General features: G+C 43.8%; 1 protein-coding gene across 2 annotated transcripts in view; it reads left to right on the forward strand.

Annotated features, from left to right (window-relative positions):
• Window positions 1-409: 409 nt before the first annotated feature.
• Window positions 410-13,641, forward strand: part of n4bp3 (NEDD4 binding protein 3) — a 52,094-nt gene continuing 38,862 nt past the window's right edge. Inside the window, exon 1 of one of the 2 annotated variants that reach the window (XM_079501709.1) lies at window positions 410-632. The gene's annotated coding sequence lies outside the window, so the exon portion shown is untranslated. Of the gene's footprint in view, window positions 633-749; window positions 867-13,641 lie in introns of those variants that run through there. The other variant, XM_079501710.1, reaches the window with a different exon arrangement.

A 13,641-nucleotide genomic window follows, 5' to 3' on the forward strand; every position in this document is an offset into this window, starting at 1 on the left:
CATCATTATGATGCACTGTGACTACACCACACAAACTCAAAACGTTTCAATGTGTTCTTGTTGCTTTCTGTCGTCCTACCAGGGGGTCCCCGGACCCCACTTTGAGAAGCACAGATATAAACTTTTCATTTTTTTCTTCTTTTTTTAGTAAACAATTAAAAAATAATGATCTAAATAATACATTCTGAAACATGGGACACCAAGCAGCAACATGTTTCTTATTTGGAAATGAACTGTTCCGACGCTAGATGGCGACATAACACCTTAACACCCCCATTTTTTCCTTTTCCCCCCCCTAAACATGGGACAAGAAGCACATGGGACGCACCGCAACCTCCCGGGTCCGACCAGTCACCATAGACAGTCTTCAAACCTCCGAGAGGGAAACAAGCATGCAGCAGCAGTCACTGTGTGTCTCCGCTCCTCGCTCTGCGTCGGACCAGCTGACCGGCAGTGACCGCGTATAGTTGCCAGAAGCACTGGCCGCTGGCGCTGCTGAATTTGGAAGTAAATTTAATCTTCCAATCCAAGCCTTTGAAGCCAACCTGCTGCTGCTATCTAGCCAACACCAGCCGGCCACAGCATCGATTCGACACAGAAAGTAGGTTGAGGTATCTACCATGCACAATATGGTGAGCAGCGTCCGTTTTCTACTGTTTTTTGCGATGCGCAGCATTGCAGCCGGATTGTGATATTTGATCATGATGCATGGCTACTTGCATGGCATCGCATGAGCATGTCCCATGTTGGAAAACTTTCCATAAAGTAGATCGGATCGGATTATTATATTTCTGGAACGCCGTCGGGGGCCATCATCATTCATTGTAGAATCTAGTTGGGTCTGCGAAAGAATAATAATCTATCAGGTACAGTATACTCGGTCCTTTCTGCATCACTTGCTTATTAGACTACTAACGAGTATAGGTTAATAGGTTATTGCATTGTTATAATGCCATTGTAAATGTTTGATTTGCATTCCTGAAGGGAAAGGCGTGTGTGTGTGTGTGTGTGTGTGTGTGTGTGTGTGTGTGTGTGTGTGTGTGTGTGTGTGTGCGCGCGCGCGCGAGAAAGAGAGAGAGAGAGATCTTCAACAACAGTATTTGTTTTACACAATCCTGTCAACTTTGGTGGTCTCTGGACACAAGTGGACGGTAGCCCCCTGCCCTCTCCATGTCTGTCTGGCTGTCTGTCTGGCTGTCTGGCTGTCTTAGCTTGATTGAAGTAGGGATTTATTGAATTATGAACTGTTTGCAAAATAGTACAGTGATACAATTATACAGTGATGCTAAAGGGATAACACCAAAACGTCTTAAAGGGCTTGTTTCCATTGTGGTCCTATAATATGTCTCTCTCCCACTGCGGTGTGTAGAAATGTGTTTGGCCTGTTGTAAATGTTTGGGTTGGATCTGCTCACACCCCTGTCTCTTTTGATACCCAGGAGCTTTGAGACAAAAGGGAGTGTGTGTGTGTGTGTGTGTGTGTGTGTGTGTGTGTGTGTGTGTGTGTGTGTGTGTGTGTGTGTGTGTGTGTGTGTGTGTGTGTGTGTGTGTGTGTGTGTGTGTGTGTGTGTGTGTGTGTGTGTGTGTGTGTGTGTAGGGGTGGGTGTGTGTAGGGGTGGGTGGGTGGGGGGGAGAGGCAATAACAGTCTTTCAGACTGTCAGGCTGTTGTCGTGGAGACCAGGGGCCAAAGGTGACCTTTGACCTGGCGTTTCTCGGGGTGTGACGTGAGGGGACCCACCCAGTTGTGTTTGACAGGGGGGCTCTTTATCCAAGATGTGTGTCACACACACAGGCACCCGTCCATTCGAAATCATTCCCACATGTTATCAACACTTGACTTGTTTCACTAGGAAACAAGAAGCAGTATTTCCACATTGCGGTATTGATTGATTGATTGATTGATTGAAGAATTTATTAACAGTTTGCAGAATTACAGTACATTTCAAGCACAAACTCAATACAAAGGCTGTTAACTGTGAGTGGACGACCCAATTAAGCATTACACTTGTTTCCAATAGGGTCCACCATGTTCAAATCATCAAAACATTTAGAGACGTACAAATAGACACTTCTATAGACAGAACAGGAATTCATCATAAGAACAGGAATTCATCATAATATCATCATGATACGTTTACTTTAAAACATTTGAGTACTTTTTCCACCACTGACAAGAAGACCGTATTTCTGAAAGTTTTTAATTTCAAGGATGCCTGGTCTGATATGCAATTATGCATTAAGCCACAAACCCCCGTTTGATACAATCTTTCTATGCTGCGACTCCAATCTATTAATAAGCACTATTGACATTGTTTGATGTGCATACAACTTTTGGCTTCAGATAGTCCAAGATTTAACTTACCTTTATTATCCATATCAAAGCTATGACTCATTTTTTATTAGGTTTAATTATTAAGTTAGCCTAATATATGCTCCTATTATTCTAATTAGCAGCCTTTATCAAGACATAGTAAAAGCAATGGCAGTTTTCACTTGCACTGGGTGATCACGCCAGCCTTGGAAAACGGTCTTATGCCCCGAAATGGTTGCCCACCCCTGGCTAAAAATAGCGGGGAACTGGGACATGATTGTCATATTGTACGCTGCACTGATTGTTGTAATATTTCATGTTTGACACACACCCCGGTAGTATCTGTACAGTATCTTACAGCTATACTTAATCAGTCTTGAGCTGTGATTAGACATGGAGATATGCTTGTGACACCATGCGCTCTACTTTATCAAAGATACTCAGATGTCACGAGTAAAATTCATCTTCTTATTAGAATGTCATGTTTTTTGTGTGCTTAGCTCTCTCAGTATATATACACCAGTAAGACGCCCTGAGGGGCGAGCGCTGGTGCTTTGGCATGGGGGGTCAGATCAACATGAATGAATACTGTACTGGCCATATATGGAGCATGTCTGGAGTGTACAGGGTTTGATGAGGTCAGGTCAACATATAGAATGTCAGAACAGGTCAGCTCCATATATGGAGATCTAAGGGTGGCAAGGGTCCTTCATTTTCGGGCAGTGTCTTGAGTGTACAGGGTTTGATGTGGGCCGGTCCTTAATTTCCGGCTCCATATATGCAGATCTACTGTAGGTGATGATCTAGTCTTCTCCATGTATAGCTAGGGTTTGATGAGGTCAGTGTCATGATCTTCATATACTGTTGTATATACTGTACTCCTTTAAGGTGCAAGTAGGGTCTTTTCAATCCTTTTGATAAATTCTGAAATTCTTCATCATATCCTCTCGGACAGATGAGACAGTAAAATGTTGAAAATGAGTGGAATGCCCCTTTAAGTAGAGCCAGCTCTGCTACATGTGTCCTTAAGTAGATTGAATTAAATGGGCATAAAGCCACTGGCTGACAGTGATGGAAGACATACTTGTTTTACTTAAGTAAAAGCATCAATAATATACCCTATTGTAGAAATAGTCTCTTACAAGTACAAGTACGGGTATTCAAAATGTACTTGAGTAAAAGTACAAAGGTATTCATCCATACATCAAAATGCACTTAAAGTACTATAAGTAAAAGTAGCCTACACATTATGCAGAGGGTCCCATTTCACACGTTTTCAAATGTGTAAAAAAATTATAATAAATAAAATCTATAAGTAAAGTACAGTACTTGAGTAAATGTACTTAGTTACTTTCCACCACTGCTGGCTGAGGGCGTTGAGTTTGGCTGCTGCAAACGCTCACTGTCATCAGCGACGTTGGGAGCTCAACATGACAGATCCTTGTTCCAGACAGACAGTGTCAGCGACTAGAGCATGCTGTGTTTAGGTTATCATCACCCGCAAAAATGCATCTTCAGGACTGAGAGGAGAGGTGTTTGTTATCTCATTCCAGCCTCCTCCTTCCTTCCTTCAATCTGTCAGAGGGAGGCATGCTTTGAATGAAGTGAGATCTCTGGCCAACAGATAATACCATTCTGAGCATCTTTTTCCTTACTGACTCAAATTAGGGCTGCGACCATCGGTCAGCGACGAGATCGGCTACTTTCACTATTTTTATCACTTTTCTTAATTTATTTGTTTTATTTTTTCATTTTTATACCTAATGACTTACCCAAAATAACGATCGGTTATGAATCAATTATTTTATTAAATTATTTTCTTTAAAGTCATAATATGTAACTTTGCCCTTGAAACAATCATTTTTCACTCATCATGTCCCTCTATGCCAGCCACTGGAGTCGTGCGGTGGTGTTTTACGGTTTACCAGCAGAAACACATTGCCCCCTCTCGCTGTATTTTGTTGTTTTCACTGTTTGTCTTGGTAGACAGAGATCATGGGAGATGTCTAACAAAAAAATACATCTATCTATCTATCTATAAATGCACCGTGTGTACTGTCCACACAATCACTCGAGAACTGTTTGCCCCACCGACAAATTTGACACACGTGTTCCACACCACCACAAGGTGTGCAGTGCCCGGTGTCGAGTCCGTTGGACAGCCGGTTGTCCAGAACCAGCACAAAAGCCTCTGCCCGGGATCCGGACAATTGATCACACCTGATCACCCCTAGATCTCCATGGAAATGGCCTGTTCTGACATCACAGTGATGACATCTGCATAGACTCCATATTTGGGCATGCCTGACAAAGAACTCTGGGTGGGTCATGCATGTCCAACTTCCATCGTTCCAAGTAGGCCAAACGGGCACCACTCTAGTCTAAATAAATACATTTTGGTCTTTTGGTTTGTTTTGGTAACCCGAAAACATCCCGTCTACCAAAACAGGCAAAGCAGGTAAACAACATCTATTCCAGTGGCTGATAACTGCTGATATAGAGGGAAATGATGGGTAAAAAATATATGTATTATTTTGTTATGTAGCCTAAGAAACACAGAGCAAAGTTACATAGTATGCTTTTAATAATTGATCAAATCAATTAGTTTAACTGTTGCACCCTTATTCCTCATATAACTGGGATTCTCTGAGCCCGGCCTATTAGCAGTGCTGCCTCATTCTCTGAGCCCGGCCTATTAGCAGTGCTGCCTCATTCTCTGAGCCTGGCCTATTAGCAGTGCTGCCTCATTCTCTGAGCCCGGCCTATTAGCAGTGCTGCCTCATTCTCTGAGCCCGGCCTATTAGCAGTGCTGCCTCATTCTCTGAGCCCGGCCTATTAGCAGTGCTGCCTCATTCTCTGAGCCCGGCCTATTAGCAGTGCTGCCTCATTCTCTGAGCCCGGCCTATTAGCAGTGCTGCCTCATTCTCTGAGCCCGGCCTATTAGCAGTGCTGCCTCATTCTCTGAGCCCGGCCTATTAGCAGTGCTGCCTCATTCTCTGAGCCCGGCCTATTAGCAGTGCTGCCTCATTCTCTGTCTCCTCTCCTCTGCTCTCAGCACAATGTGACTGCCAGACAGCTGATGTAGTGATGTCTTCATTCAGCTGTCTAAGTTCCCAGGGGGTTGGCTTCTCCCCTGGCAGCGTGTGTGTGTGTGTGTGTGTGTGTGTGTGTGTGTGTGTGTGTGTGTGTGTGTGTGTGTGTGTGTGTGTGTGCGTGTGCGTGTGCGTGTGCGTGTGTGTGTGTGTGTGTGTACGCCTGCCCGCATTTGTGTGTGTGTGTGTGCATATGTGTGGCACTTGAAAGCGCTGGCAGCTGATGAAACAGTAATTGTGCTGACCATTAGATGTCTGCCGGCCGGCCATTTGCTCAGCTCCGCTTAGCCCAGCAGTGTAAACGCAGAGTTACTTAGAAACGTATGTGTTGTCCCATATCTTCTGGGCCGGGGCACAGCCGCCCGTATAGAATGACATCCATATGTCAAGCTATGTTAAAAGTCATTTACTTACACTTCATGTGAATCACTCTCACCCTCCCACGAACAAAATGCCACAAAATCACACAGCCAGCAGGATTCCCCTTTCACTTATATACTAGCGTACATAGACTAGTATAAACTTGTGTATGTACAAACATCAGAAATAAGTCATTTTAAAGGCGAGGATCAGAATCACAGCATCTTGACAGAATATATTTAGCTGTGGAATGTATCTGTGACAAAGAGGTAACAGTTTTCTGGAAAAACATATGTTGCTACTGTATATTAGTGGTGCTCAAAACCTTTTCATGTCAAGGACCCCCAAAATTGTAGGCCTATGTATTTGGCCGCGGACTCAAAATACTTTGTCCCAGGGACCCCTAGAAGCAAAGATTTGAGTTAAAAAGGTCCACTTTAAATTCGCACATTTTTTTGAAAATAGCAGATCTACAAACTCTTGTGATGTGCTGCAGAAGAAATAATGGATTTGCACGTTTTTGTTTGTTTGTTTCAAAACTAAGCATAAACCACGCAATTCAATAATTCATATTTTTCCCTGTAGGAGTGCATGCCCTATGAGGCATAGCACAGATGGTACAGCGTAGAGTAGAGAGCACAGTCTGTTATTGTGGTGTCTGTGTGTTGCGTGGCGACTCTGCGAGGTTCGCCTGAGGCCAGCCAGCCAGCTAATCAAGCACTAATCACCCCTGTCTTCCACTGACTGGGTTCTGGCCCAACCTTTGGTCCTCACCTCCGTTTGTCTCTTCTCTCCTCTACTATGCCCCCCTCTCCCCCCATCCCCAAGGCTGTCAAGGAAGTGTCCTGTTTGCTCGCTCTCTGCTCCCCCTCTCCCCCCTTTTCTCTTTCTCTTTTGGGTCTCTAGGTAAAAAGTTTGAGAATCTCTGTATCTGATCGGAGGGGAAAGTGTCATGCTCTAGTTGGGATTATACCGTAGTAGAGCTTTCGCTGTCTGCTGTGGCTGGCTAAATCTAATCTCTGAGCCTTCTGGCCCTGCCATTATTAAAGCCTAGCATTGGCAACATGTACGGATTTGACCATCACTGGACATACTGTAAGGTCATCCAGTCAAAGGTCAAAGAAGCCACAGAGCTGACCGCTTCATCATCACATGGTAATGGCTGGAAATAACATAAGATAAGATAAGACCTTTATTGATTTTGCATGGGACATTCAGTCACTAAAGGCAGCACAGGAGTTAAGATACAGTTATATTATTATTTTTCCTTCCAAAGTATTGAAAGCAGTTTAAACAGAAAAATCACAAGTTTTCATCAATGTAACCCATGATCAGTTCCTGGATCTGACAGAAGGAATTAATTAGGAGTCCTCTGCGCTGAATGTGTAATTATATGTGCTGTCTTTGCCACTGAGGAAAGCTCCAGTCACTCAAGACAAGAGACTCAAAGTTGCGTTTAGAACAAAATAACAATTTGGCACATCTATTTCTTGAATCAGGTGTATAGCAGAGACAAATTGCTAATACAATATTACATCCTGCACACACCTGTGCAATATTTACTGCGAATAATGCCAATACATTTCAGCGCTAGAACTTCATCAGGCGAATAGTTTGACAATAAAATAGGGAGTGGCATCAACTTCAAGCCTGTAATTAATTAAAATCTCCTTGTGCAATATGTAGTAAAATGATTTTCTTGCTTTTCTTGCTCATGCATGGAGCAAGAAAAGTTAAACATATTGACAATCATAAGTGTACCCCCCAAAAACGTGCATTAAAACGTATCTTGTACGGGGACCTGGCACAAATATTTTCAAATGGGGGTCTGCAAACAAATACATGAAATGGTTTGAGAAGCAGTGCAGAAGATTGATGTTTGGTATTTATGTTTTTATGGTATATATTGCACACATGGGGATTGTAACTGATTGCAGGCTTGCAGTCACTCCCTGTTTAAGAGGGCTTTTCAATCATTGTCACAAACTACTGGCCCTCACAATAAACATACAAGTTAAGACAGTGTGCAGGATTTTGTTTTGTCTGCACGTTTCCTTGCATTGATTAATTTAAAATAACCCAACAACTGCCAGTTCAGTAGGTTTAAACAGATTTGTATCCTGATTCCTGGCTGTTTCGCCTTTCAGCACAGAACACGCCCTAGTTAATCATTATGTCCAACTGTTAGGTGTTTAAAAAGGCAAATGTCTTAAAGTGTATTGAGTGTGCAGAGCGGCAATGGTAGAATGAATCAAACATTTAGTAGCCCACTGACCTAAATAATGTGGATTTTCATTTCAACTATCCTACTACTTGTGGTTTGTTTAATTTATTGTGCTGAGACACTTTTGCCAGTCAAGGTATAGATGACTTGTGGTTCGCATCTGTTTCTCTCTATCTTTCTTTTTTTTTTCACGAAAAAGGAGAAACGTAGCCGATCTATTAGCTCACAATGTGTCACAATGAAATGTGTGGTTACAGTAAGTCTGTCTGTGGGTTTTATAAATATTTAACCAATGAAAAGTATTAAGAGCTTGTGACTAAATAATAACTACATATAGTTTCCATTGGAACGCAGGTTCCTTTTTCCATTTCATAAAAAGTTTCGAATATAAGGTTTATACCCGACAACGACGATATTTACAGCTTAGAGTCCAAGTAATTTCTTCCCGTCTCTCTGGCTCTCAAACCTCCCATTGTATGACCAGAGAAGCCACGTGGTGGTCCTCAGACAAACAGTGGTTTTATCCTCGCGGGGACAAGCAGGACCCTGTGACCTTCGCTTGGTAAAGGTCGTACTATAGACCCCGTACCGAGGCCTTTGTCTGTAAATGTCACCAGCTCAGACTCAGCGGGAGGACGGATGTAGAGTGACAACGCCTTGTCCTGGAACTATTGTCCAGAGAACAGAGCCTTTTCTCCTTGGAGCCCCCCTTCTTATATCTGACAAAGCTGAGACAACCCCACACACACACACACACACACCACATACACACATGTGCGTACGCACTTGACATTTTAACCACTTAAGCACTATATATTCGTATGATGAATATCAAAAATAGCAGATCTAATAAGCTCACAGCACTCCTAGATCAGTTTTTTTTTTACCTTTTTGAAACATTTTCTATAAAAATGTTAGTGTGCTCCACAATGACATGACACATGTGGGACTTACTTGTGATTGTGTGACTTTTTAATGTTGTACATGGCCTCATCCCCCACTGTGTGATATTTGGTTTCAGATGGGGGTCCGTGGCCAAATACATATCATGTTGGGGATCCATGATATGAAAAGGTTTGAGAACCACCGATCTATATATACTAACTAATGTGTCCTGTTTCCCTGTGATAGAGTTGCTCTCATCCAGCATGCCTTCACCTCAGCACACCAGGGTTATGGTTTCCCTGTGCTTTCATTGATCATGGTGCTTATCTCCTGCTCCCCCGTCACCAACCTCCGTTTAGATACCAGCACAAATGGATTCTCTGTGTTGTATGTTTTAGAGCAAGATAATATGGGCTTGGCAGATATATCGGCCATTATTTGACCTTTTTCAACAGCTTCGCTATCAGCAATTATGCAGCCAATGTGTCTGGATTTTTTTCTCTTTTTTTTTTTACCACATTCAACCTTGCGATCCCTTGTTGAGCATACATGCCATTTTCTTTTAATACTTTTTTGTGTGTTTCTAAAATGTTCTAAAATAGCACATGATGATCTAGCTCACAATGCGTTACAACTTTTTGAGCTTGTAGGTCGTCTCTTTTGGGCTTAAAGGGGCATTCCACTCATTGAAAATGAGTGGTATTCCCCTTTAAGTGGTTCAAGCTGCACTATGTAACTTTCCTCTTCTACCTCGGGTTTATACCCGGATCTCCTGCGAAAGTGTTGAAATATTTACCCATGAGCTAATAGAGCCTACCTGCTTGCTCAAGAGATACATTGATTCTTGACCTTTGTCAAAACTTCAAAATCAGGATTGTGTCAAAGGTCATGTCTCACCTAGACCAGGGGTTCTCAACGTTTTTGGCCGGGGACCCCCGGAAATGCTTTGGCAATGTCTCGGGACCCCCGCCCCGCCCCCTCCCGACCCCCAATATAAATTGACTGCTACAATAACCTTAAACCATTTTGGGCGGGAACCCCTTTTGGTGTTTTAAGCATTGTTATAATTTAGCTATTGAAAAATAGCAGATCTACAAGCTCATAGCGCGCCACCGATTGGCGCGCTACGAGCTTGTAGGTCTGCTATTTTTGAAAAATCGTGAAAATAAAATTTAAAAACAAATCTTTTTTTTTTGAATAATTTGGCGACCCCCCCGAGGGGTCGCGACCCACGGGTTGAGAACCCCTCACCTAGACAGTAGTCACAGGATCAATAGAAGAGCAGGGGAGACAAAATACAACCACCCCAATTAGCCCTTCGCTAAATCCCACCCCAAAAAGCGATTGTCCAATCAATGCCAATCCAAATAGTTTAGCAACTGTTGCTAACTTGCTATGCAGGTCAAGCTTTCGCCACCTCATAGTGCTGCTAGTGCAACATGAAAACTCCTGTCGGACGGTCGTTAAAAGTTGATTTCTCCCTCTGTCATTTCCTCGTATTTCTAGTTCATTTAAATAATATCATGCAAATTTGTCCAGTACATAGCCTACTGCAGGCCTTGTTGGCTAGATTTAGAAGACATTTTGATGCTCTTGCTACTGAAATGATCGGTTATTTATATGGAGAAATACCATCATTTAACATGCATCTCTATGGGGGAGAAGGATAGCTTGACCCGTCTCCTCGCTGCAAACGTGCCTATTGGACAAGGACGGGTTGGGGAGGGACTTAGCGAAGGGCTAATTCTATAAGTTAAGTATTAGCATACCCTACCGTACAAATTAGACAAAATTAATATTATAATAATTATATTATATTCATGAAAAAAGGTTATATAGTACCAATGTAAATAACATACATTCTAGTTAAATGTTCTCAAATGGAACCTTAATCAAATCAAAGTTTTTCAAATTGATCAGGAACGTTTGCACTTTTTGACAAAAGTTCCGTGCAAACAGGATCGGCACCGCAGGCCCAAAACTCTGTCCTGAGTCGGGCTCTACTCTGTGTTGTTTGTTTGCATAAGTCATAATGTGCAGAGAACACTTTAGCTGTTATCTGTTTAGTGTGAGAGTTGTAGCGTTGTAGAACAAAAGGCCACGGCCCTCGTCTCTATAACTGCGTACCGTTTATTTATAATCTCCTGGCTTAAGTAGCACCGCCCCCACCTCGCTGCCAGAGTACCGTTGCTTCCTATAACAGGTCTTTAAGTAGCACCGCCCCCACCTCGCTGCCAGAGTACCGTTGCTTCCTATAGCAGGTCTTTAAGTAGCACCGCCCCCACCTCGCTGCCAGAGTACCGTTGCTTCCTATAACAGGTCTTTAAGTAGCACCGCCTCCACCTCGCTGCCAGAGTACCGTTGCTTCCTATAGCAGGTCTTTAAGTAGCACCGCCCCCACCTCGCTGCCAGAGTACCGTTGCTTCCTATAGCAGGTCTTTAAGTAGCACCGCCCCCACCTCGCTGCCAGAGTACCGTTGCTTCCTATAGCAGGTCTTTAAGTAGCACCGCCCCCACCTCGCTGCCAGAGTACCGTTGCTTCCTATAACAGGTCTTTAAGTAGCACCGCCCCCACCTCGCTGCCAGAGTACCGTTGCTTCCTATAACAGGTCTTTAAGTAGCACCGCCCCCACCTCGCTGCCAGAGTACCGTTGCTTCCTATAGCAGGTCTTTAAGTAGCACCGCCCCCACCTCGCTGCCAGAGTACCGTTGCTTCCTATAGCAGGTCTTTAAGTAGCACCGCCCCCACCTCGCTGCCAGAGTACCGTTGCTTCCTATAGCAGGTCTTTAAGTAGCACCGCCCCCACCTCGCTGCCAGAGTACCGTTGCTTCCTATAGCAGGTCTTTAAGTAGCACCGCCCCCACCTCGCTGCCAGAGTACCGTTGCTTCCTATAACAGGTCTTTAAGTAGCACCGCCCCCACCTCGCTGCCAGAGTACCGTTGCTTCCTATAACAGGTCTTTAAGTAGCACCGCCCCCACCTCGCTGCCAGAGTACCGTTGCTTCCTATAGCAGGTCTTTAAGTAGCACCGCCCCCACCTCGCTGCCAGAGTACCGTTGCTTCCTATAGCAGGTCTTTAAGTAGCACCGCCCCCACCTCGCTGCCAGAGTACCGTTGCTTCCTATAACAGGTCTTTAAGTAGCACCGCCCCCACCTCGCTGCCAGAGTACCGTTGCTTCCTATAGCAGGTCTTTAAGTAGCACCGCCCCCACCTCGCTGCCAGAGTACCGTTGCTTCCTATAACAGGTCTTTAAGTAGCACCGCCCCCACCTCGCTGCCAGAGTACCGTTGCTTCCTATAACAGGTCTTTAAGTAGCACCGCCCCCACCTCGCTGCCAGAGTACCGTTGCTTCCTATAGCAGGTCTTTAAGTAGCACCGCCCCCACCTCGCTGCCAGAGTACCGTTGCTTCCTATAACAGGTCTTTAAGTAGCACCGCCCCCACCTCGCTGCCAGAGTACCGTTGCTTCCTATAGCAGGTCTTTAAGTAGCACCGCCCTCACCTCGCTGCCAGAGTACCGTTGCTTCCTATAGCAGGTCTTTAAGTAGCACCGCCCCCACCTCGCTGCCAGAGTACCGTTGCTTCCTATAGCAGGTCTTTTGGCCGGCTGCCTGGGTTCTGTTCTTTTACATAAAATCAATAATGTGGATTTAAAGGTTTACACTTTACAGTCACCGCCACAACCCAATTGTTCCTCCATCAGCTGAGATCAGAGTTAGCATGGAGGAAGTGCCTAGTATGCCTCACTAGTCACTACTAGCAGTACATCCCTAATTTACTGGCCCTGTTGGTCTCTTGGTGGAGTAGGTACCTTGTTGTTCATGGACTAGCGGTTAGAGCGCATGCTTACTCTGCGTATTCCATTCTCAGACTTGTAAGTCGCTCTGGATCAGAATGCCTAAATCGTAAATTGTATCTGGTCGACACGAATCGCACAGGTCTGTTAGCACTACTCGCACAATTCCGCAGACGATATCTTCTAGGCCTGTCACAATTGTTACCCAAGCGCAATTATTTTACTTAATCGCAATAATCTTCTGCATAATCGGTCATAGAAATTAACATTTTATTCATAAAACATAATTCAATCGGTGACTATTAATCAGCAAATAAAATGTCATAATCGTGACAACCCTAATGATATCTAGTCTCACATCACAGTATCAGTTAATTTAGCATCAGAATCACTTTAAATACTTAAACCGCTTTAACCCTATATACCTCGGCTATTTTCAAAGAAAACTTAAAAAATAAAGTGATCTGCTACTTTTGATACTATAAAGTAGACCATTAATTTAGGAAAAAACGCAAAAAGTTCAAGTTAGAATAATGTAGATAAGAGGTTTCTAGTCTGATGCTGGCCCCGTGCAGCCAGATGGTTTTATGAGCATTCTATGGTCATGTTATGGTCCTGTGGAGCTTAGTGAGGAGGAAATGAGTCTGGGTCTAAATTGTTGTCTGGTCTGGTCGAGTTCAGCGGCCAGACAGGTACGCCGCTGTTTCCCAAACACTGGGTCGGGACCCATTTGAGGGTCGCGGACACATTTTTCTGTGTCACACAAGTAAATATCTCTTTATCATTCTTACATTTTGTCCCTTATTACTATTTCAAAACATAAAAAAATGCAACATTTGTCATACATTTAAAAAACGAATTCAATGATTGAATGAATAAATCTTTAAGAGGTAGTGAAAACGGCCAATCTAGAAGCTCACAGCGCAGCGTAAAGCAACGCGTTATGAGCTTGTAGATCGGCTGTTTTCACTA

Source organism: Electrona antarctica, assembly GCF_951216825.1.
Source record: "Electrona antarctica genome assembly, chromosome: 1".
NCBI classification, from domain to species: domain Eukaryota; kingdom Metazoa; phylum Chordata; class Actinopteri; order Myctophiformes; family Myctophidae; genus Electrona; species Electrona antarctica.